Source organism: Xenopus tropicalis, chromosome 7 (assembly GCF_000004195.4).
Source record: "Xenopus tropicalis strain Nigerian chromosome 7, UCB_Xtro_10.0, whole genome shotgun sequence".
Taxonomy (NCBI): domain Eukaryota; kingdom Metazoa; phylum Chordata; class Amphibia; order Anura; family Pipidae; genus Xenopus; species Xenopus tropicalis.
Window position 1 is genome coordinate 66,255,389 of NC_030683.2, and position 27,404 is coordinate 66,282,792.

Consider the following 27,404-nt stretch of genomic DNA (forward strand, 5'->3'; position numbering starts at 1 on the left):
AAAACTCCTTTCCCCTGCATGGTTTTGTGGCATCTGTATTTATGCCTGAGATACATGCTTTTAGATACGTAAGCAGGTCTGTAATGCTCTAAACCCCTACTGTAAAAGCAACAATTTTCTTGCCAAGCCAGAGTGAACCTGGATTCCTACAAAGGCCAATCTAAGCGGTGATTTATTTATACTCTCTTCAAAAGATGTGATTTCTGCAAATAAATGTTCTTTCAGCATTAATTCCACACTGTTTCACCTCTCCACTATATGCAGCTAAACCAATTACTTCCCAGCAGTGGTCAGGGTATGCAGAGAAAGGTCTCTGGTTAATAGGAGAATAAATGTGAATTCCCTAATAATCTTATATTGTTCAGCTCAGAGACAAAGAAAGTAATGCCTTTTATACATTTCTCACTTTGGAAGCAATACAATGGTTAAATTCATATGTCCCTGGGGCATTTCCAAACTGAAGTATTTTGCAAATTATTATTGTTATTTTTAAATTTTCAGAGTCGCTATCAAATGTGTTATAGATTAACAACTGAGCATTATGAGGTAATACTGTAGTTATAAAAGAAAGGTTTTAATTTCACCCCCTAAACCTCCATGCAAGCTTAACAGGACAAAGTTTTGATTAAAAATGAAGGGCAGTGTCTAAGAATGGGGAAGACTACTTAAACTAGATAAAAAGGGCATAGGCAACTTACTTTAGCAAAGGAATCATTTAGAGTGAATTGGGGCAACTGCTATTCTTTGGTTAAGCATAGTGATGAGCAAATTTTTTGGTCAGGCATGGATTCGCAGTGAATTTCCGCTTTGCCATTGGTGAATTGTTTTGTGAAGCTTAATTTCCTTGCGTGTAAATTTTTTGTCGCGCGTCAAATTGGGCGCGTCAAAATAAGGGCGGGCAACAAAATAAATATATGCGGACGACAAAAAATAGACGCGGGTGACAAAAAAATCACGCAACAAATGTGTTTTGTGAATTTTTCACCGTTTCGCGAATTTTCTTGCCGTTTCGCAAATTTTATGGTGAAGCGAAACAGATTTGCTCATCACTAGTTAAGCATACAGGGTATCATTTACAACTAGAAAAGTTGCAAGTGCTGGTGTGCTTAGGGGCACAACATTTAGCCCCTTAGGGCCCATCATTGGGATATCGAACCAGAATCAACAATATTTATATAATAGGCAGTAGTAGTAGTAGTAGTAGTATTGGGTAATAAATATAGATGGTTCTATACTTTATAGGACAGATCTTGGGTATCGAAGTTGGGGAGTGTGCGCATATATAAAACACAAGGTAGAACAAAACCTTGATAATGTATCCGTATGAATTTTAAGTACCTCACGTATCACCTTAAAGCAGTGATCCCCAACCAATGACTCGTGAGCAACATGTTGCCCGCCAACCCCTCTGAAATTGCTCCCAATGACCTCAAATGGTTTTTACATTTAAATGTTGGCCACAGGTAAAAAAGGTTAGGGACCCCAGCCCCAGAATTTCTTTCAAAAAGTCGCAGAGAAAAAACCCTGCAACTTTTCGAGATTTACTATGTGTTTAGCTAAAAATCCAAATTTGCCAATTCGCCATGTAACAGAACCTATAATGAACTATGAATAAGAGCAGCAGCATTATATAGGATTTTATAAGATGATAGGTTGCCAGATCATTACCTATAAAAGTACATACTGCATTAGTAATTAGTATTTATTTCAGTTACAAACACTGTGCTTTGATAGATAGTAGTTTAATCTACAATTGGTACTAAACATCATATATCTACATTGTGTATTTCATTATAAGCTGACCAGATAGGTTTGATATCAAAGGGGCATTTAAAAAATATAGGTGCAGTTTTGAAAGCTATATTATATTTTTACATCACCCCCAACTGGAAAGGCAGTTAAAGTATAACAATAACAAAATATATTGCATAAACATGCTCATATGTAAAACTCGGCTTTATCTAAATAAACCACTTTCATAAAAATATACTTTTTTATTAGTATGTGCCTTTGTGTAATCCTAAATATAAAATTACCATTTTAAGAATTAAGGGCTGCCTCCAGGCATCATAGGATTCACAGTGCATACAAACAAGCCATGGCACACATACATGCTAGGACACATCAGCCAATTAATGGACAGAGTTCTGTCATTTGCTTCCACACTTTTCCCTGTTATAGCTAGAGCTGTGTTATTCCTGGTCATGTGATCTCTGAGGGAGGACACAGCCCATCACTAAATAGTGGATCAAGGGAAAGGATGTAAAAGGGCAATATTTACTGATGTATATATGAGTTTGAACAGATTCTTTAATAGTGGTTAAGTATTCATTCTGGGGGCTATAGTTTTCCTTTAATTGAGATATTTAAGAGGTGGCATTGCATTATTTACTTAGCTTCAAGGCAGTTATGGAATGAGGGGGATCTGGGACATCCAGGCATTGTCAGGCAAGCAATTATTGGCTTATTAAAAAGTGGTAAATGTGAGTGTTATTTGCACTGCAGCACTGTTATTTGTTATCTGCAGCACTGGAATCTGTAAGATATTATTAAATAGACAAAAAAGGGACAATAGAAAAACTTAAATAACATTAAGTAACATCAAAAGAAAATGTAATTCTAAGGAACTTTCCCATATACAATAAATACAAATGTACAATGATTTAGTTATGTGTAAATGTTTAGATGCTATGGAAAGTAGTATCTGTCTCCTTTCTGTGCTCTTCCCTGTTGGCTCTGACGTTTAAAACAACTGGTCAATAGACCTGTTTTTGGTGGAGAAGAGTGCTAACCATCCAATATTGTTTCATAAGTCAGAGCCAGGAGCAGATAAAGAGATAAGTAAATGTTGCTTTTAATCGCAATTACATTTAGAAAAAGAAACACTAGAAAACCATTGAACACTTACAAATATATACTAAAAGTTAGTTACAAATATATTTTCTTTTTGGATTTACTAATCCTTTAAGATGCTTGGATGAGAGCAGTTCTCAAATTTTTTCTTTCATCCCTGAGCAGGGAAAACAAAGCTGTCACAGATTACTGGCGAAAGTATGGAGTTTGGCGAATAATGTGAAGTAAAATAACTTCTAAGGTTCCTGCCAAACAGAGCAGATTCTTAGCCTGTGGATAAACACAGACAGAAAATCCACCCCTACGCTCCGAAAAGCTTATTGTTGTGCCTGCACTTCAAGCTATTATGTTGTCGTGGTTGCATACACATGGAGCAAATGTTAGTGCATAACTGCATACTAGAATAGTTACATGTCTGAATCTGCTCTGATCTGTGTGCCTGCACCTAGGTCGACGCAAAGGCCGCCCTATGCTGCGCTGCGTGTGGAGGTGGAAGGTGTAGTATTCAGTGCAGTGCAGAGCAGCATAGGAAAGTGGATCCACTTCTCTAAGGCTGACAGAAAAACGCAGGCTGAGGGAACCAGACAAACAGCTCCATGTGTCCATGCCCTTAGAATTAAAAGGAACTATAAATGAAAATATAATGAGGTTAACTCTTTATAAATTAATGTGTCCATACACAATATAATAATACATCCCTCTAAGGTATGTATGCCTTTAACTTGATTCCACTGATAAAGTTTTTTGAAGACATAGGGCCGATTCCCTAAAGGCTTAAAAAAATGAGTGATATTTATAGCATGCGTTAAAAATGTTATCACTTCTTATATTTTGAGAATTAATGATCGATTCACTAAAAGGACACTTGTAAGAATTAAGAAGCGATTGTATTGTCGTTATTTATATGGCGATGACAGATTTTTAAGCAACATTTTAAAGCATGCAATATATTTATGCGTTATTTCATAGCACACGCTATTATGCACGCCAACGATACGTGACATATACCACATGAATTCCGCCATTTTGCCCATTTCGGCTGTGAGTCGGAAGATGGAGGATGCAGAAAGTGCAGCTGCGCAAGCACCACCTGGAGTGCTTCTAAAAAACCCCTTGGCAAACAATGGAGAGGAGGGGAGAGGAGGGGCAACAGCGATATTTCACCCAGTAGTGGCAGTAATAAAGACCTGAATGAAATTAAGGAGGCATGGTGCTCACAGATGCCAAAAAGGAAAGAACACAGTACAAAACACCAGCAGAGGCCACAATCAACAAAACTCACAATTGAAAGCAACTTCTATATCAGAGATTTATCCCAAACCGCCAAACATGCAAGTGTTAGTAAATATGAATGGAAAATTGAAATACCTATTCATGTTAATGACAGCAGTGACAGTTCAGATGTTAGTAAATATGACAGAACACAAACTCAACACAAAAAAAACCATGTGCAAACAGTCAAACTTGTTCAACTTCACATTTGTCCAACAAAAATTGTTGCCCTGTACTCTCCTTTATGAAGGAGGATGATTCTGGAAGCATTGTTTAATACAGAATATAAAGGAGAGGGATGGGAGTTAGTGAGGCCAGTTAGTAGCAAGTTGCAGTAGTTTAGTAGGGTTAGTGTCAGAGCATGTCTTAGTATTCTTCTGCTTACACTGGAAAGAAAGGGACTCATTTGGTCAAAAAGTGACTACGTTGTTGTGAGATTGCTTATTGTAGCCAACACAATAATAGCATTCATATATTTTGTTTAGGTCTGGAACTGGAGGTGGTCCTGCCAAAAAGGTTTTCTTCACATGAACTTTGTAAATAACAGAATTACATTATTCTCCATTAAGTTGTATGTTTCATGTCATGATGAACATCATTTAGAAGACTGAAAAAAATATATCCTTTTTTTAGATCAACGTCCAAGACGTCAGCAAGACAGCTCCGCAGAGAACAACAACGATTTCCTGAAATGGAAAAGAGGTTTATTGTTAATGATAATGCAAGAACGATGCAAACAATAGTCCTATGTGATTCTATTGCTATGTAATTAAAATTTCTCTTTTTACTATTTGTTGGGGGGGGGGCTCACCTGCTCCAAGGGACATGAGCCTTAAGTTCTTAGCGAATCATAGTTACTGTGAATGCAGAAATGTTGCATATTGTCACTCACTACTGCTGAGCTCAATAAAATAAATGAGCATTTTTTTTAAAAGTGTGCAACTATTTTCACTGTAAATAAAAAGAGTATTGTTTCAGATGTTGTTTTGTGTTTCTTTTTTATTCGAGTAAAGATTGTAGGTACTTACACGCAAAGTCATTGTTTACGTACTCCCCGTACTCGATTGCCTCTGTCATTTGCACTTTGTACACGATATATGGGATGAATTGGGTCATCTAGGTCATCAGCCACAAACCCAGGCAATCCATGATGATTGGCAATATTGTGCAGTACAGCAAAGGCTACTACAATTTGTACCACTTTACTGGGGCTGTACATCAGGCTTCCTCCCAACTTGTCTGAAGCGGCTTTTCACAACCCCAGCACAGAAGTTTGACAGTGCCAGGAACAGCATGGCTTCTGCGTATTAATGGCTGCAGATAAGGCTCCAGTACCTCATACAGGCCATAGATTGCTGCTCTATTCAACCTATAGCACCTCACTATTTCCTCCTCTGATAATCCCTCTAGAGTTGATCTCTCCCTGAAAACTGTAGGATGCATCACTCTAGAACAATCACATACGATCCTCTTCTTCACAAGCCAACAAAAATCCAAAAAATCCACTCTAGGATGATCCTCTTCTTCACAAGCCAACAAAAATCCGACTGCAAACTCCATCTTGTCTTGACAAACGCTCACGAACCACAATGGTTTTTGAGTACCGCCTACTCCAAGTAGGTGTTAATATTAGCACAGATTATCGCGATATTTCATGCATTTAACACTTCATATATGTTTGTGAATTATGCGTTAGTATTATTTCCATTAGATAATTACCGCAATGCAATGGAAATAACGTTTTGTGATAATTGGAATTTTTGCGCATGCAAAATTACTGTGATAAATCAGTACTTAATTAATGAACACTTTTTAATGCATAAAATTATGCGTTATGCGTTGACGACCTTTAGTGATTCGGCCCCATAGTACCACCAAAACTGATACAAAAAACCCAAAAAATAATTGGCTGTGGAATGTGTTAAATACAAAGCATGGATATTTGTTACATGTAAGCATTAAGAGCCTAACTGGTACAGCTGACTAAATATAAATAATAAGAGTTCTTCAGTTGTGCACTTGCTAATGTGTCAACTTGGTAAACTATATTTCATGACCACTGAAGAGTAAATTATGTGAACATGTCATAAGAATTAAAAATAAAGACACAGAAAACCCTCTAGGCAGACATTTTTGTAACGTAATGTGGGAGAACAGATAATTGACTGTGGAGAGGGTAGATCAACTCTACCCATTAGTAAAAGTTGAACCTGATCTATATCCTATTTAATATTTTTAAATGCAAAAAGACCTTCTCAGCTAGACACCGACTAGACCCACTAGATATTTTTTCTCCCACAGAGTCTGCTTAACCCTTTCACTGCAAGCTGTTTTGGACCAAAGTAGAACTTCTACTGCCAGACAGTTTTTGAACATTTTGTACTGTTTCACTTTAGGGGCCTTTCCTCTGGGGGGACTTTTAGTTTACCCAGGAAAACAATATATTTTTTTTTTCAGGACAACCTAAGCTTTCAAAATATGAAATATTTTCGTGTAATTCCAATTCTGTAACATAGTAAGTTGGGTTGAAAAAAGACATACATCCATCACGTTCAACCATAATGCCTATATATAACCTGTCTAACTGCTAGTTGATCCAGAGGAAGGCAAAAACCCCATCTGAAGCCTCTCTAATTTGCTGCAGAGGGGAAAAAAATCCTTAACTACTCCAAGATGGCAATCAGACCAGTCCCTGAATCAACTTGTACTAAGAGCTATCTCCCATAACCCTGTATTCCCTCACTTGCTAAGAATTCATCCAGCCCCTTCTTAAAGTTATATAATGTATCAGCCAGCACAACTGATTCGGGGAGGGAATTCCACAACTTCACAGCTCTCACTGTAAAAAATCCTTTCCGAATATTTAAACAGAACCTCCCTTCTTCTAAACAGAGTGGGTGCCCTCTTGTCCGTTTAAAGGACCTACTGGTAAATAAAACATTAGAAAGGTTATTATATGATCCCCTTATATATTTATACATAGTTATCATGTCACCTCTTAAGCGCCTCTTCTCCAGTGTAAACAGACCCAACTTGGCCAGTATTTCTTCATAACTGAGACTTTCCATACCCTTTACCAGCTTAGTTGGCCTTCTCTGGACCCTCTCTAACTCAATCATGTCCCTTTTGAGCACTGGAGACCAGAACTGAACAGCATATTCTAGATGGGGCCTTACCAGCGCTCTGTAAAGGGGAAGAATAAGACCCGCCTCCCGTGAATCTATACCCCTTTTAATACAGCTCAAAACCTTGTTTGCCCTTGCAGCTGCTGCCTGGCATTGCTTGCTACAGCCAAGTTTATTATCTACAAGGACTCCAAGGTCCTTCTCCATTATGGATTTGCCTAGTGCAGTCCCATTAAGGGTATAAGTGGCTTGCATATTTTTACATCCCAGGTGCATGACCTTACATTTATCCACATTAAATCTCATCTGCTACTTAGCCGCCCAGATTGCCAGTTGGTCAAGATCCTGCTGCAAGGATGCCACATCCTGGATAGAACTGACTGGTCTGCAGAGTTTTGTGTCATCTGCAAACACTGATACATTACTTATAATACCCTCCCCCAAGTCATTTATGAACAAGTTAAACAAAAGTGGACCCAGTACAGAACCCTGAGGGACTCCAACGAGAACCTTATTCCAAGTAGAGAATGTACCATTAACAACCACCCTCTGTACCCGATCCTGTAGCCAGTTTTCTATCCATGTGCAAACGACTTCACCAAGACCAATAGCCCTTAGTTTAGAAAGCAGTTGTTTGTGGGGAACAGTATCAAATGCTTTGGCAAAATCCAAATAGATTATATCTACTGCATCCCCACTGTCCAGCTTCTTACTTACCTCATCATAAAAAGCAAGTAAATTGGTCTGACATGACCTGTCCTTCATAAAGCCATGCTGATTACTGCTCATGATGCCATTCTCCAGTACATAATTTTGCATGTGATCCCTTAACAAGCCTTAAAATAACTTGCCCACCACGGATGTCAAACTTACAGGCCTATAATTGCCAGGCTGAGATCTTACTCCCTTTTTAAATATAGGAATGACATTCGCCTTCTTCCAATCTCTAGGTACCATACCTGATGAAAGCGAGTCTGAGAATATCAGAAACAAGGGCCACTGTAATTCTGACCCTAGCTCTCTCAGTACCCGAGGGTGTATTCCATCTGGCCCAGGTGCCTTGTTTACATTTATCTTGTGTAACCCTTTAAGCACCATATCCTGTGTCAACCATTGTGTAGTTGGAGCAGAGGCAACAGTGCAGCTATTGGGTGGGACTTGGCACTCTGGCTCCTCTACTGTATACACAGAAGAAAAGAACTGGTTAAGCACATCTGCCTTTTCTGTATCCGCTGTAACCATATTGTTACTATAACTCAATGGGGCTACACCCTCAACCTGCATCTTTTTACTATTAATATACTTAAAAAACTTTTTGGGGTTAGTCTTGGCCTCTGCCGCGATGCGCTCCTCATTTTCTATCTTGGCCTTCTGGATTGCTGCTTTACAACACTTGTTATAGTGTTTATATTCATTAAACGCAGCTACTGTCCCCTCTGACATATTTCTTAAAAGCTTTCCTTTTTTTCCCTATTAACTTCTTTACCTCAGAGTTAAGCCACATAGGGTGATTCTTAACACTACTACTTTTTCTTATTAATGGAATAAATTGAGAACAGTAATGATTTAATATCATTTTAAATGACAACCATTTCTGCTCTGTGTTTTTATCAGAAAACCCAATGCCCCAATCTATGCCCTGAAGCGCTGCCCTTAAGGAGCTAAAATTTGCCTTCCTAAAATTTAGTGTCTTTGTTGCCACAATGTACATTTTTTCCTGCACCAAACATCAAATGAAATAACATTATCATCACTATTACCCAGGGGTTCAACCACTTGCACATTTGCTATATGTTCTGGGTCATTAGAGATCACTAGATCCAGTATAGCATGGTTCCTGGTTGGCTCCTCAACAACCTGTGACATAAAGTTGTCATGCAGCAAGTTTATAAGCTTGTTCCCATTTACTGTCCTGGCAGTACTATGGCTCCAGTCAATGTCAGGATAATTAAAATCCCCCATTATTATCACTTGCCCAAAACTTGCAGCCTTTTCTATTTGCAACAGGAGCTGAGCCTCCTCCTCCTCACTTACATTAGGGGGTCTATAGCATACCCCTACAATTAGATTGGTAGATTCTTTACTATCTGTGAGGAATTCAACCCATAAGGATTCAGCTCCCTCTGTTACCCCCATCACTTCCTCTTTAATATTTGCTTTTAATTCTTGCTTAACAAACAGACACATCCCTCCTCCTTTTCTATTGCCCCTGTCCCTCTGAAACAATGTATAACCCCCAATATTAACAGCCCAGTCATGAGACTCATTCAACCAAGTTTCAGCAACACCAATCACATCATATTTCCGCTCCAACGCCAGTACCTCCAGCTCTCCCATTTTACCAGTCAGACTCCTTGCATTGGTAAACATACATTTAATACTGGTACCAGCGTGAGAATGACATGTAAACAACTTATGCCCCTCCCTGCCATTATCAGTTTCCCGAAGCAAGTCTCCTCCCCCATTTTCCCTTACTATGCCCACTACCTCATCTATCCTGTCTACCACAGAATTACCCGCTGCACCCTCCCCCCCCACTCCTAGTTTAAAATCTCCTCCAACCCTCTAGCCATCTTTTCCCCCAAAGCAGCTGCCCCATCATCATTGAGGTGCAGCCCATCCCTGGCAAAGAGCCTGTAGCCGATTGAGAAATCAGCCCAGTTCTCGAGAAACCCAAAGCCCTCCTCCCTGCACCAATCTCTCAGTCACACATTAATCTCCCTAAGCTCCCACTGCCTTCTTAACGTTGCTCGTGGCACAGGTAATATCTCTGAGAAAATTACCTTGGGAGTCCTTGCCTTCAACTTCTCGACTAGCTTTTTAAAATCGTTCTTGAGGACTTCCCCCCTCCTCTAACTTTGTCATTGGTACCTATGTGTACCAAAACCACTGGGTCTTCCCCAGCCCCTCCCAACAATTTGTCCACTCGTTCCACCACATGCCGAACCCTAGAACCAGGCAAGCAACACACAGTTCGGCATGTAGGGTCTTTGCGACAAATTACCCTATCCACCTTTCTAATAATTGAACTATAGCCTGCCTTCCCTTCCTAGCACTACTCCCCCACCTGTATTAGAGGTGCCGGCTTCCAGGGTGCTCTGAGAGTCAGCCTGCTCCATACATGCTAGCTCAGAGCTGTCTTCCCCAGCATCTTCACCTAAAGCGGCAAATCTGCTGGTTTGTACAAGCTGTGAACCAGCCCCCCTACACTTGCATCCCCTACTTCCCCTCTTAACTGTTACAAATCTGTCTCCCTCTATAACCTCCACTGTCCCTTCTCCACCCCCCCACTACACCGGCCCCTGCCAGTGGTTGCTCAGTGAGCCTCCTGTTCTCCCCCATGTTTGCAGCTGCCCTCAGTGCTGCGAGTTCCCCCCTTAGATTGTGCACCTCAGATTCCAAGAGGAAAACCCACCTGCATCTCTCACAAGTAAATGCTGCATGGAACTGCTGCTCCAGGACCACATACATGTGACAAGATGCACACTGAGTAACACCTGCAATCATACTGGAACTCATATTGCCACTGGGTACTTACAGTCTCCCGAGTGCAATCCCTTGTATAGTGCCTTTTTAGATTTAAACGCCTTTTTGTTTTTAACGCCTGCTAAACACTTAATTCACATGCAACACTTAGATCACATGCAACACTCGCTTAGCAGCTCCCACACTCGCTGTGCAGTCATTAACTTATAGAGGTTCAAAACAAGATATAGGCTTCTAAATGTCTAAAAAATTTTTGAAAAATCACATTTTCCATAATATAAACACACATACCAGAAACAAAAATTATTTTATGCGCAAAAATACAACTGATTTGGAAAGTCCCATGTCTCCTGAACATGCCAATACCAAATATATATAGTTTTATGAAGATTTCTCACTTGTATAGGTCAAAAACTCCCAGCAGTACGCTACCAAATTTCCAAAGCACTGCTTCAGAAAGCTGCATACTTTAGATTTCAAGGCCAAAAAATCCACTAATAGATGGTTTATCCCAGAAAATTACACATTTCTGGAAAGAACAGATTCTGGGGAATCCAGAATAGGCACAACTGTCTGTCTACTCCAAACTATCAAGTCGCAATGCTTTCCTAAAATTATTGCTTTTTATCAAAATTTGTGAAATTTAAAAAAAAAAAAATCACTTCAAAGGTTCCAGTCTATAGTATCTGATCTCCTATAGGTCATAAAGTAACCAAATAAAACACCCTAAATATGAATGCCAGGGGTCCACTGAACAGTTTGATGCACAATATGTATAGGTTTACCTAAGTATGTGGCATGTAGGGGCCCCAATGTGAACATACCCCATATGATCTGTAATTTCTGTCATTTCAGCTCCTGCAAAATCAACACATTTACATCATTATATGTGGAATAAAGCTAGTATAAAGTACACTCACCCCAGAAATCCTTATATTTTTGGAAAGTACCCATTCTCCCGAATCTAAAATGGGTACCCATGTCTTTCTACTCCAAAGTACCAAGCTGCAAAGCTTTTCTAAATGTAGCAATTTTGATGACATTTCCAAAAATCCCCTCAAAGCTTCCAATTTGCAGCATCTTATCTCCCACAGAGCATTAGGTACCAAGATAAAACACCCTAAATTTGAATGCCAGGGGTCCACTGAACAGTTTGATACCCAATATGTATAGGTTTACCCAAATATGTGGCATGTAGGGGCCCCAACGGGAACATACCCCCATATGATCGTTCATGTGGGATATTGGTACAAAAAAAGTACACTCACCCCAGAAAGCCATATATTTTTGGAAAGTACACATTCTCCTGAATCTATAATGGGTACACATTTCTTTTTACTCCAAAGTACCCAGCCGTAAAGCTTTCCTGTTTGCTGATTTTTATGACATTTCAGAAAATTGCCTAAAAATTTTGCAATTTGCTGCATTTATCTCACACAATTTCTTGCGTACAAAGGCAAATCACCCCAAATAGGAACACCTAAGGTCTACTAAACAGTTTGATACCCAATATGCATAGATATACCAAAGTCTGTGGTATGTACTGACCCAAAATGAAAATAGCGCATATGGATTTCTCGCCTGCCAACTCAGCTTTTGCACACAGAGCCCCCTGTCAGCGTATTATGTGCCGTAACCCCCTAACTATACAGAGACCTCCAGAAAACCATATATTTTTGGAAAGTACACATTCTGATGAATTCAAAATAGGTAAAGTTATTTTTCTACACCAAAGTTACACATGGCAAAGCTATGCTAAAAGCAGATCAGGAACACTAATACAGGGATAAAAATGCAATAAAATCACAAAAATTGGTTAAAATTAGTGAAATGACAAAATAAGTCACACAGCAGTGTAATTAGTGGGCAGAATATCTGATCCAATAGTCACGCTGTCAAAATAGACAGTTTTTAGGTGGTGAAAAAAAAAGTGTTTGTGTATACATGTGTGTACATGTGTAAAATATGTGTGACAGTGTGTAAGTGTGTATATTAGTGTATATAAGTGTATATAAGTGTGCAAAATGAAAAAAACAAAAAAAAACTGCTACATTTTCTGCTGTAAGTGTGTGTAAATGTATTAAGTGTGTGTAAGTGCAAAAAAACTCCACCTTACCTGTCCTGAAGCAGGGATCCCAGTCCTGGTCCTCCTGCTACAGTCTTCATCCGGGCCGGTGCTTGGGGGGGGCAAACAGGAAGTGAAGACTAAGCAGCAGACGCGATGCCCCCGGACATGACAGCCCCCTTGGCTACCTTTATCTGCCAAACAACGGCGCACGTCGTTGGCAGATAAAGCCTTTTACTGCGACAATGTACGCCGTATATTGTTGGCAGTGAAAGGGTTAAAGGGAACTTATTATTATTGTTATTGTTATAAGCATGCTCCAAAACTGTAGTAGATACTACATAATTATTTTTCACAAATACAGTATACATGTTTTTATTTAAATGGTTCATGAATAGGCAACCTGAACCAAATGTTTTGTCTGCTTCAGATAACTGCTTTAGCCATGCTGTTCGTCAGTAGAGCTTTGTAAGTTGGCGCACTCATACAGTTAAAGCAGCTGTTGGTTAATGACTCACAAGTACCAAAGTGAGACAACATAACTTACAAATAATTATATGAACAAATGTAGAAATAATTCTTTTAAAAGGGGTCAATTACTATTCCCCCTGGACAGAAATGGAAGAGCAACAAGCGGGACAAAAGACTATGTGCCTCCCTCCACTGTACATTCATATACAATTTCTATTCATTCCTATGGGATATATAAAACTGTATTTATCAAATGGTAAACTCTAACTTTTACCCAGTGATAAATTTGTTTCTAAAAATAATGAATAGAAAGTGGGTGAATATATGGGGGAATTTTTATGTGGTGAGATTTAATCTCACATTTTAATAAATCTGCCCCATCGTCTAAAGATACTGGGTAACTCTAAGTAGTTTATATTTCTCTATGATTTACAGGTTTTTTTTTTTTTTTTTATCAAAATGCATATAGATCCATATATACACAAGGAGAAGTGCAATTTATGTGAAAATGATTTCTCTCTCTTTCTCACTCCTTTGTATAAGATACTAAAGTGACAAGTCAAGGACAGGAAAATTACCAGATATTAGACAAGTGTAATTCACAATATGATAATTCCAGAAGAAATGATTTCAAATACACACTCTATATGGTTGTAACTTTCCTGTGATTCTAAACAGACACACTCACACTGAAATGTTTGTTACAAATGATGCAGTGCAATTATGTATTGCAATATGTTACATACATATATACATATATATATATATATATATATATATATATATATATATATATATATACACAGTTATACATATATTTAGTATTTAAAATCAATAGAAAAGCATTTCACAAAACCTGGTGGTGATGTTACCGTGATCAATAACAATAGAGAACCAATGGCCAGGAGCCACAAAACCAGCAGCTGTAAGTGGTTTAATAGCTTCCTTTTAAAGCAGGGATCAATGCCTTATGATACCTCGGGCTTCACATGTATTTTCAGACATTATGAAGGCATGACTGACACCATTTGGAAATATGATTTTTCATTTAAAACACTGGTTGAGTCACAACAGAACACTTTAATAAAGCCCCTAAAGCTATTTGATATACTGTTGCAATCTAATTCTATTCTAATTTAAAGAGCCAGTGGATTTTATTTTTAAAGGCAGAACAAATAAAATGTTTATGTTACTTTGTAAAAATGATCAAATGTGAAATTTATGTAAATTCTCAGATTGCTTCAGTTCTAACTGACTTAGGCAACAAGGTAGTAGAGGAGTCCCCCTAAACACAAGGTCTGACTACAGCTGGCAGTAATGACCCATTTGTGCAATGACACATTATACAAACATTGCACAATACTGGTCATGCTAGAGTCTGTCAGATCATGTGAAAGCAGGAATGTGTTGTTTGCAGCATTTTAGGTTGAAGAACGCATAGAGGATTCATGTATATACAAAACAGGTACCAGTATTCAGCTTTACTGAATAATGGAACAGGCCACCTCTTAACAAGTAATAATCACTACATTATTACTTATACTTGCTGAAATGTTTCATTATACTGCCCCTTCCCCAAGGCACAGATCTATATCACCAAGGGGCAGTGCCCTGATTTTTGCAGATCTCAAGCCAAACAAAGAATAGATCTAGTAGGCAATGCGTCTTTTGTTGCACTAATTTCTAGGGAAATGTTTCTGTGATATTAGTAAATGGTTATTCTTTCAAGGGCATTCTTCTAATGTAGAAAAAACTAAAACTATAATAAAAAGGATGTCCTAAGAGAAGAGATACAAGAAAGGTGTTTGGCAATATCAATTGTCCCAAAAGAAATAGTTACAAATAACATGGTTGCCAAAATACATCTTCTATCCCCTACAAACTTTAGATTATTCAAGCATTTTAAATAATATGGTCTTACAGTTTTTTTGATACAAGGCTTAGCCAGGAGCCTTCAGTTAGGATAGCACTAACATATTCTCTAAAATGTGATTGCAATATCTGATGAGTTTTATGAGTAGAGGCTGTAAAATAATAAAATCTAGATTTCAAACATGCTTTTCCAAAAAGTTTCATATCAGAGTACATCTGTACATAGCCTGGAAACCATAAAAGAAAATTGTAGTAAATACTCTAATCCATTTAACTTTTTCTCTTGTTGAAAGGCTGATCATTAGATATGGATTCAAATTTGGTGCTCCTTGTAGACAAAATGGCAACCTATGACAGAACTTTCATGACATAACATAACCTGAATAAAAAAATCACTTTGGGGTTGGTAAGGCAACTTCGGCGAATTGCTGAAATCGCCTGCTCAGCGTGTGCCATCCCACCGGCGACTTATATTTTCGCCAGTGGGATGGTAGTTTGGGGAGATTAGTCGCCCGTGACAAGGGAGATTTGTCGGGCGACTAATCTCCCCGTGTGCCAGAGCCCTAAAAGGTATATAATGTATACAGTTACAAGATTTAGATAAAGCAGAATAATGTGCTTGGCCTTTCTCATATCAGATTACAATCAATGATTTAGTTGACCAAACAATACATTTATAATGTTATGTTAACACTCCTCAGAAGTCTCCTCTAGACAATGAGCATGGATCCAAAATTCAACTCCCATAAAGAGAAATCCGTATATATAGAACTTTGAAAGTTTTCTAGACATAGCAAGCAATCATGATTTTAGCAGATTGTTAAGCTATAAATGTGACATCTTTTCAGAAAGCTTCGTGTTACATTTACTCCATGTAAAATCTTCTGTCAGCTAAAAACAACTGGTGATGCTTTTATAAGACTTGCTAAAATGCAACTTCATGAACCACATCTTAAACTCTATGAAATATTAAAATCTTCTAAGTCTGTGGCTTTTAGAAAATATCTTCTAAGCATATATTTTTAAATAAAAAAGGGGATGGGGTTATTTAGATGGTAATTGTCACACACATATATATATATATATGCATACATATAAATATATACATACATACATACTGTATATCAATATATGTGTATATAGAGTGAGACACCTAGATTATTATTTTATTGTTTTCTCAGGCTAATCTGTGACTGTAGATTGAAACAGTTGTTGATATTGCTTCAGAGGTTATCAACATAATTAGCTTTAAGCTAACTGGAGAACAAAATAGAAGTCCCTTTAGGGGACATACAGTATCTAACTGTCCTGATAACATCAGACAATAACAACTCCAGCGGGGCTTACATTTACGCATCCTGTAATGTGCAAACAGCAGTTAGACACAATGATTAAGCTACTTCTGTATTTAGAAACTGCTATGGGGCAAATTGTGAGAGATGTTGTCTTTTCTTGCTTTTCAAAAAAATTAGATAAAGGCAAGTGGCTATATTCAGTTAGATTGTACTGTATAAATACTCTTGTCATTCTGTATTGAAAATAGCCTCAAGTTTTGCAGTCCACATTTGCAAATATCACACACATATTTAATTTCTATACAAGCAAACTGATACTGACTCTAAAACGCTGCTCTTTAAAATATTCATTTACATTAAATGAGAAGATAAAGGTTCAGTCACTTACCTGATAGCCCAGACTGGTGATCTTTTTAGCAAAAACTTGACCAGAGCAGAGTACTGTTCAGCAAGCACCAAGGAGCGATCCTCTTCTGGGATTTTCCCACTTTGACCATCTATTCAAAAAGCTGTTTATGTTGTGCACCTTACGTCTCTTTCTTTCTTTCTTTCTTTCTCTCTCTATATATACTTATATATGTGTGTGTGTGTGAGGCCAAACGTTGGTTTTTAAACACTAATTTTAAATAAACTTTTGCTAAGTCCTGTGTTGTGCCAAACTTTTAAGATATATATATACATGCACATTTTCATCTTTTTTGCACAAAATACAACATTTTCTTTTTTTTTATGGTCAGGCCATTTAGCAAATAACATTGTTTTAACCATTAAAATATGAATTATTAAACTTAGCAATGTATTTTGAATGTTATTGAGTACACCTTACTATTAAATTAAAAATATTAACATTTTAACCTGGGTTTATGGAAAGAGTAAAATGATTAAATAGAGTAATATGTCAAAGGGGCCATACCTTTCTAATCCAATAATTATTGCAGAGGGGATATACACTAATGGATGATTTAACTGCATTTTATTTTTTAACGTTAATGTAAAATATATTTGAATTCTAAAAATAAAATATTCTGGTCTCTGGTCTTCTGTACATTATAAAGAATTAAGTCATTTTGGAGAGTATATATATACTGTATATATATATATATTATTTTAGCTTGGTCTTCATAGCTTCCTGCTGCAGCTCTAGCCTTTGGTTGCTCAGATCACACATTCCTATGGGAGGTGGAGTGAGTTCTTATGGGAGGGGGGAGCAGGAGAAGGGAGGGTAAGAGAGGAGAGAGCTGTGCAGACTCGTGCCCCAAACCTAAAGGAGCCCTATAGACCTTTCTGATAAAGCTTACTTAGTTTTTACCTTTAATTCTCCTTTAAGGCTTTATAATTAAAAGACAATTCTATAGAAAACGTAATTTCTCATTGCATATGTTACCCATCATTGGCAACTAACAAATGTAAAAGCACTTAATTAATAGACTAGAACAAGATACAGTTACTGGACATGTTCCTTCATCACTCATTTTAATTTGTAAAATGTAACCTTAGCAAACACTCTTCTGAGATTGCTGGGTGCACATCATGCTGCACATAACAATTGTAGCCCACTCCAAACAGAAATCAATCTTCAGCTCCTTTGCCAGAGAGTCAGAAGATGGAGCGACCTTGCCTGAAACATTCTTCCACCTCACTACCTACCTTGCTTGACCCGATAACCTTAGATTTCTTCTGTTTTCTGTGTACATCCCTAGACGCCAAATCAAACTCAATCTTAGCCTCACCACTAGCTCATTCCCTTCTGTATACAGTATAAGCATGCAATGATAGTGTTCATTTAAACAGAGTTCAGTTTTAACCCTACCTACCCTTTTAACAACCACATCTTCACATTATCATTTTTGCTAATCCAAGTTATGTACAACAATCTTTTCCTATAGCTTTCTCATTTTTTTGCTCTGTATTTACAGCTCAAAGAGATATCACTTAGTTTGACTCCCATTCCAAAAGTGTCATGAGCCCCAATGATAGTACACAGCAAAGTTAAATAAAAGATCAATGAGATATGACATAGCACAAACTGGTTATAAAAATGATATCACTAGAAACATTTTATTTTTTAAAACTATTACAAATAAAAAAGATCTTCTTTTGCTACATTTATGAATATGTTTAAGGTGGTTAAAAGGCCACTAAACACTTTGGGGACCATTTAATAACCACTGGATTTTTTTTAATTAGTTTTAAAAATCACAGAAAAAAAAGTTGCAACTTTTTCGAGATGCATCCAAACAGCTAAACATCAGAATCCAACAATTCGCCAGCTAAAACTTGCTGAGATCATGTAGAAGTAAATAGCAGATATCCCTTCGCTTCCCTGGAGGATTCTTCTTTTGCTGCAAAACTTTACAGGTTTTGGATTTTTTACTTTTTTTGTGCAACATTTGGAAAAAGTCACAGTTTTAATGTGACAAGTCGAAAAATTCAGACTTTTGTTACTTTTCTCTCACAGAAAAGAGAAATGCTAAAGTTTTAGTAAAACTGCCCCTTAGTGTCCTGTAGAGTTGTTTTATGTACTGGGCAATATCTATTGCTGGAATATTTTTATGGCGTTTCTCTATACAGGTTAACCCAGGGAGTGCTCTGTGCAAAGATGTGTGCCATTAAAGGCCCTGTCTATTGGCTACATATTCAACAATGACACATTTTCTTTCTGGCTTCTTTTAACAGAATTATAACACAAAGTCTGTGGTAGGTGATAAGGAGAGACAAAGCTGCATATGCAGGACTATTGGAAATAGCACATGCAGAAAACTGTGTGTAACTACAGGCAACAAAACATCCAAAAAATAACTCTTCCTTGCTTCCTTGTCCAATTCACTTTTATCACGTAATTGTGAAAATGAAGAAGAAGGCATTTTTATGCAATTATACAATTCAAGTGTTTTGACTTAGATTATTCCAATGTGCTGCAGAGGAAATTATTTGTGGGCACTTATTCACCTGCAGGGAGCATGATTTTCAATGAGAGATAAAGTACCCTGTGTACCACTGCACTAAGCTGAGTGATAAATCACAAAGGACTGTGGCACACATGGCGTTTTTGCACTCAAGACGAGCTATGGGATGGGGTCATAATACCACATTTGCAGAAACCTTAATAGATTTATAGAATATACCATTAAAGAAGGTAAATACACTTTCTGTTCTTAATATTTATAAAAGCAAAATATACAGGGGAATAAAAAATGTGGACATTTGGTGCAGCATAATTACTTTAAAATGTCCTGTAAACAAGCAAGCATTAGTTATCCATTTATATTTTAGTTAGCAATATGCATTAAACTTATTTCTGGTCCAGCCTAGGTAATGATTTATCGAAGACTGAACTGGGGAATCCATAAGGATTCCTTGGCAGTTGCACCTGTGTATGGATTTATCAAGACTTTCCTGTATTGGAGAAAGGAGTGACTTTATGAAAGAAAAGGCTTTATAGAAGAATGATAAATCAGTTATCAGAATACTGCACCGGACCATCTATCTTTGGAATCCCGGGGCCAGCACATGTGCAGCAGAGTGAAAAAATGACTTTCTTGTTTAAGTTCAGCATTTCACTCTACTGCGCATGTGCAAGAGGTGCAAAGACAGAAAAAGGAAGAGGATTGCTTGGTTGCCGGGACCCTGCCGGTGTGGTCTTCTGGTAACAGGAAAACCAGTCCGGGGTTTCAGGTAAGTGATTACAATCACTGGGGGTGTCTAACATTTTGGCATCTCCCAGTGATTTGACTTTTCCTTCTCTTTTAAAACAATAACCAGGATCTTTCAGTTCCTTTGGCCCTATATCTGAAGGATTTGATTTTGCAAGTTGCTTTAAGCTACCCCACTCTAAATCTGGCATTGTTTAAATTTGTGAATAAGGTGTGGTTCTTACATTCTAAAGTGAAAGGTACATAGGTGAGATTTTGGAGTTGTTGCTTAAGCTATGGCAGTTGTGGAAATTAGTTGCCCTTGATAAATCTGCTCTACTGCGTTTACTCCTGAATTTTTTTTCCCACAAGCAGTAATGTACATTAATGATTAATAATGATCTATGTCAGTACAGTCAAAGATAAGACTGCACAATGTGACACCATGCGGAGACAGCTTGGGAAAGATTAAGGTTCATCCCTAGGGTTTCAATGTCTTATGTGGTCTAGATCCCATACGGCAGAAATGGATCAGGAAGATGAATTATGCCTGATTCCCTCTTCAGTACTGCAACCCCTTCACGTAGGGAGCAGAGCCTAGGGGAGGCTACTCCCTTCTACCTCTACTAGTTGGAGCACAGACTGCATTAAACAATTCTGATTCACTTTCCTAGAAAGAGCTATAACAATAAGTAACCTGTATCTGATTAAGCCTCACTTCACTTCACTAAAGTATCATCCCTCCAGGGCAGAACACTTACTGGGCCTTGCTTATCCTAGGCTCCCCGGAGCACGCCCAGCTGGGTCAGCAACTGAAGGTTCACCCCTGCCAAACATTATATTAAAGTATGACATGAAATGGTCATAAACCCAAGGGCCAATAATAAAAATATGCTGATAAGCAAAGTAGATACATAGGCTTCTGCCTAGTAACATAGGAATAAGGAACTGTGGGGATTTAAAGCCATATGTTAACATAAAAATGGTTGTTCACCTTTAAATTAATTTTTAGTATGACATAGACAATGATATTTTGAGTTTGCAATTTGTAACTGGTTTTTAAGTTTTTTAGCTTTTTGTTCGCCGCTCTCCTGTTTGAAATTTTAGCCGGCAGAGGTTTGAACGAAAGACTGGACTATGTATAAGAGAGGGACTGAATAGAAAGATAAGTATTAAAAAGTAACAATAACAATAAAACAGTAACCACACAGAGCAATAGTTGTTTGGCTGCTGGGGTCAGTTACCCTTATTTCAAAGCTGGAAAAATATAGAAGATGAAGGCATATAGTTCAAAACTGATAAAAAAATAAATAATGAAGACCAATTGCAAAGTTGCTAGGAATAGGACATTTGATAACATACTAAAAGTTAACTTAAAGGTGATCCACCTCTTTAACCACTGTCACTGGAAAAAAGAAGCAATTGTATTTTGAACTGTAAGAAAGATGGAGGGATACAAACTACAGTAAGCAAACCCAACTCAACCCAAACCTAATTAAAAAACAAATCTATACCATAAAGCTAGAGAAAGAATGTACACAAACAGTGGCATAAATAGAGCATATGGCCCCTACAAAGTCACACGCCTTGCCCCCCTGACATTTATGCTCATGTACACAAATTGTGCTCATTGTGGCTGAAGCTCAATAACTAAGAAGATATTTAGTGGAGGCGCAGGGCTGTATCTTTATATTTGGCTTGTGACAGGCTGACAGGACAGATATATACAGTACTTCTTTTATGGGAAGCATTAAATTAAAAGGTTCATAGCAGAAAACAATAAATGCTACCAATGAAAACACTGGAAAAAAAGTGTTTCCATAAAGGAAACTAAGTTTGGTCACTGTTTCAGCTCTCATTGAATCTCAAGGATCTAAGGGTAAGACACTCTCTTATACCTGTTTGAATTTGACGACAATGAAAGTGTTTGCCGTTTTTAGCCAGACTCTGCTGTAGCTGCCTTTTCTCCACACTCAATACAAAGTGGCAGGTGTCAGATGTGAGACTCTCCAGCACACACACAATGCTATGACAACAGTGGAAATGGAAACTTGTCTGAGAAACACTTGCAAAGCACAAGCAGTGACAGGGGGAACAGAACAATACTGTCTAATGCTCTCTAAAGATTTACCTCTTAGTTTGCAGGAGATGTGCAAGAGATTACTGGCAGTTCACAGAATATGCGTCAAGTATATCACATAGGTCATTTTAATATGGAAAGTGTAATGGTAGCTCAGACGCAAAATGTATTGCTAGTTTATCTGCTATGATTGAAGTTTTGCAACGTAAATGCTCCGCTAGATAATGTATAAATAACATAGTGCTTATATTTCTTTGATATGTTTATAACCTCTACTTCAGCTCCATAACTGCCTTCCTAGACTATTACCAGTAGAACATGGGTCACACTGGACTCTTTCACCCAGAATGAGCCTTTGCTTAGTGGAAGACGAAGGTCTTCTGCTATCCAGAAAAATTAAGACAGATGGTGTCAGAGGTTCCTGCAAACAAAACAAAAAGGGTTTATTTAACATCCACAGGATTACTTAATTCACAGTTTTCCTATCCACTGAGATCTCTACACTACAGGCAATATGGCCTGGGAGAGAACCTCCAATCTGCCACTCCTACGTTGGAGCTTAGGACTGCTCTTCCTTGTTTAGCCTCAACTGACTTACATTGCTAGAGCTTTTATCGGCCTCTGTATGGCCACCTTTACAGGTGTGAACTGTAAAGAAATATAGGGCCTTACATCCTGAAACTGAGGTGTGAACAATGCAGGGGCAATTCATCTTAGTAATGATACCTTTTAAATCTTACCCAAGGTAAGTAGTTTCAGCATCCAGTATTAATGGGAGAAACACAAGGTAGAACCATGGGCCACCAGTCGGACAGCATTGTGGTAACGGAACCAAGAAACCGCAGACCTGCTGAATTATCAGCAGGTTCAAGGTGGCAGTAATTCTTGATTATATTATCCTTTACTTATAAAGTGCAAACACATTAAGCAGTGCTTTACAGAGATTATAAATTATTCGCACATGTCCCTACTTCAGTGGAGCAGTCCCTATGCCATTTATACACACCGTAGTCACATTTATTAGGAACCAGTAAACCCGCCTTTATGTTTTTAGAGTGTAGGAAGAAACAACACTGACACTGGGAGAACACAGAAACATATTGCATATAGTGCCCAAGTCAGAATCAAACTCTTGACCCAGAAGTACAAGGCAAAAGAGCTGCTCACTAATGTTCTCTTGCTGTATGTTGCAAAGCAGCATGTATGGACACAATACTATTCTCGATACTATCAATGAGAGCTCAGTTTTGCGTCAGTTTGAAATTTGCTGTTGTGTTTGTAAATGTTATGAAGAAAAGCATCCATATCAAGAAATGTTTTGTAATAATGTAAAAAAAAAATCCTTTCTAAGCTCTCCATTTTTTTTATCCCACTAAAAATTGATCTTAACGCCATGCCTTTTTGAGGATAAAAGAACAGTTTTGCTATTTTCTGTTATTTGCTTTTTAACAGTCTGCCCTTTTTAACCTGATTGCTTGTATGAATTTTCCGCTGTGACTCATGCTTGTATGTGTCTTTAACTGCCCTGTTTTTTCTGTGCAGTAACAGCTGTAATAATTCTTGGATGTTAGATTGATTAATTTCATTGCTGTGTAACATTCCAATGAGCACAGAGGCAGGAGGGAACTCAAAAACACGTGGCTGCATGATGCATTAAGTTTGGTTTCCTGGAAATTAAATCTCTCTCTCTCGCTCTCTTGTGTTTTCATAGCGCTCACCTCCCCTTTCTTATTTTTTTAATGTTTGCACACTAAAAGCAAGACCTACATTTCTAAAGACAAAAGGATTTTAAATGTGCACCTATGTTTTTTTTAGAATGAGAAAATATTTGCCTCATCTAATCCTAGTAACAGAATATATTTTTGCTTCCTGCATCACTTTTCTCATTTTCATTTATATAATGGTGAATAAAATACCTTTTAAAATTAGATTTGTGAATATACTACAAATAACAACATAATACAATGTATATGTTTAATATGCAGAAGGCTCTCCTCCTTCTGCTGGACACAATATACTTCCTGCAAACTACTATAAATGCTTGTAGAGTGAAACGTGGGAGATAAAATGTCCACTGTTGTGAATTGTTGCTCACACTACAGTCACTGAATGATTCATTAGCGTAGCTGGGAATAGTATAAATGAGCTAAGGTTAATAGCCAATCTAGCTGAAGGGCCATTACTGATTTGCTCACTTTTAAAGCGAGACAATGGTAATAAATTCAAGGTCCATTTTAACCTATAAAGAGAAGTGTTAGCCTTTTTAAGAGTACAGCCAGCACAGCTGGCAGCCCATGAGTAATATCCAAATACTGTATGTGCCATTAAACCCTTTGTATGTAAAGATGAGACTTGCTCTGGTGTCTTTTAAAACCTGAGATGTGCTGCAAATTACATAATACATTATTACAGTATAACTCCCCATTTTTTTGTTTTCGGAAGACCTTCAAAATGGTATAAAATTCAGGAAAATGTTAAATGAGGGAAATGTGTTAACAACTTAGGCCTAAAGTATTTGAAGAATATAAGCACAGGCAGTGCTTATATTCTTCACATAAGGGGACCCAAGGCATGCCCCCTTCCCCTGGTCTCCCCTATTCAATTTCAATGCCTCCCACCTCTGTGCAAAGCTTTGACCCAGACCTGCTTGGACCTGCACATCTTCCCCAACCCTACACAACTCTGTACACCAAATGCCCCCATAGAGAGACAAGAACATCAGCAAGTAGTGAGAATTGGTGAGCAAGAAGTGCTGAACCTAGGGTAATGCAGACAGAAGTGTTACATACCATTTGCCATTGGAAGGTTTGTTACAAGGTCATATTCTTTACTATGTTTTCGAGAATAGCATAATATATGAGTCAGTATAGTGTTATAAGAGACAGAGGTAAATGTAAATGATCAGGATGCTGGGCAAAAGTGATGCAGCAGGTGTCATCTATCAAGATTTTGCATAAAAAGTTTTAAAAAGTGATCTATTTTTGACAAGACTTTTTTTTGTTAAGTGGCACATTTGCTTTCTAAACATTTGCTTAGAAATCTTTTAGTTAGAAATTGCTAGAAATTTACATTTGCTTTCTAAACTAAGATCTGTCTGTCTGTCTTGATGGCGCTATTGGTACATGGCTATAGAAGTGGTGTCCACTATTATTTGATCAGTTTATTGATGACTTGGAAAGTTTAAAAAAATATATGGATAACATTTATCATATGTGAAATAGACCCTTTATAAATAATAATAACAAAATTATATTTGGACAAAGTAGTGATTTGAGCATTGAGCATTTCATTGGCAACTAAGTGGCAAATGAGATTCAAATACTACCTCTTTGGAGCACTTACATAACATCTAACTCTATAGGGCACATAAGATGCAGTGACAACCACTACAATCTGCAGCTTTTTTTATTCTTCTATTGCTGTCTGTAATTTATCCACCTGCTCCATTGTAAGCTCTATGGGATAGGGACCTCTTTCCTATTTTGTATCTTTTATTTTATTATTGTATTGAACCCAGTTTGTTCTATTAATGCATTCTTTTTTTGTACAGCATTGCATGCACATGTAACGCATTTAAGAAAAGGGCAAAGCAAACGTTTAGTATAATTCTAGAAAATATATTTATTGCACTTTATTGTCCAAATCCAAATGCCACACACCTTCATAAAACATATATTATTGCACCAGTGGCCAGGAAAATGGCTTTCATGGTGCCATATATGAGCATGTACCCTGTGGGATCATCTTCTCTAAATAAACCTATTGGCTAATAGCAGCAACTGCCAACCTGATGTCAAGTCAAGAAGAGTGCACAAGGCAGCTAATAAGGATAGCAATCATGCCACTATACCAGCTTTTTGTCTCTCCTTGCTCTTCCCATATGAGCTGGTCTGCACATACAACAAACTCCTTCAGGTAGGGGTAATGGTGTGGCAGGATTGTGTGGGGGGTTAGATTGTCACAATGTCTTTGGGTCCAAAGCTTCTTAGCTTAGTTCAGTAGAGTGTCCTGAAGAAATACAACTATACATGGTTAATGATAGAATGGCTTAGGTGACATATGTTTATATGCCATATCCATAAGAAACTTCCAACCTCCAGTGTTATATAATATGTGTAAAAATGGCAAATGATGTGTAATAATATATTCTGTGGCAAGTGAGTATGCGTTAAAAGGGGTGGAACATTGCAACTGGTAATTCACAAAACAATCAAGGCCTTTAATCTGTGTATAACACACATTGATAACTGGTGAGTGTGTAAGGTCACTTTGTTTTTGATTTTCAGCTTCTGTTGCTCAAAGTTTGTTTTTATTTAGTGTGGTGTTACCAGTTACTCATAATAAAAACATCAAAAAAAAATTATTTTGCTTAACGTTCTACATTGTAAGGACCATAGGGTATTCCTTAAAACTAAAAATGTGTATATTAAACCAGCAGTAAACATTTTGTCTGCTACAGAACTATGTATTTATAGTAGTTTAGTCAGGGAGAAGGGTTTATTCTTACTCACAGATTCATTCTGTATTTTCAGCATAAACTAATTATAAATATATACGTGGTACTATAGTGTATGATGCTTTACTTAGGAACCAGTAATCAGTGAGTTACTTGGCCTTTGCCTTTATTTATTCAATATATTTCATGGATAGCAGCTTATTAAATTGCCTATAGCAATAGCTTATATCAGTGACCATGAGCTGACATGTGATAAATTAGTAGTATTATTGTCAAGGTCAGTACACAATGAAAATGTTTTTTCCTATTAAATCTCCTTGGCTAGTGCTGGGACATGGCATTCTGTTATGGAAAGACTGGGTTCTGTTCCTCTGTCAATAACTGATTATGTGAGGTATGTTTCTTCCATGTCTGTTTACCCAGGTAAGATATTAAGAATATGGAATAAAAATCAAAATGTGCTTTTTGTTTTGTTTTCTTGACAGCATTTCTGTTTTGCTTATGGCCTTTGTTTTTTCCTTGACAGTTGATTAGGGTTTCACTGCTGTAGTTGTAGTTTGGCTGTAGACGGGGACAAAATCTAGAGAACTGTGATACTGAATCTGTCCAGCTGCATTTGTTCACCATTAACATTGTTGAGAAACAGAACAGTTATGACTTGATTTATTTATTTATTTTTACTAAACTGAGATATTTTATATTGTTTAATTTGTTTGGCCATACATTACCATTATATATAACAAAGTATCTCTTTCTCTTTATTTTTGCCTAAAACATTGGTTTCTAAACAAAACAGT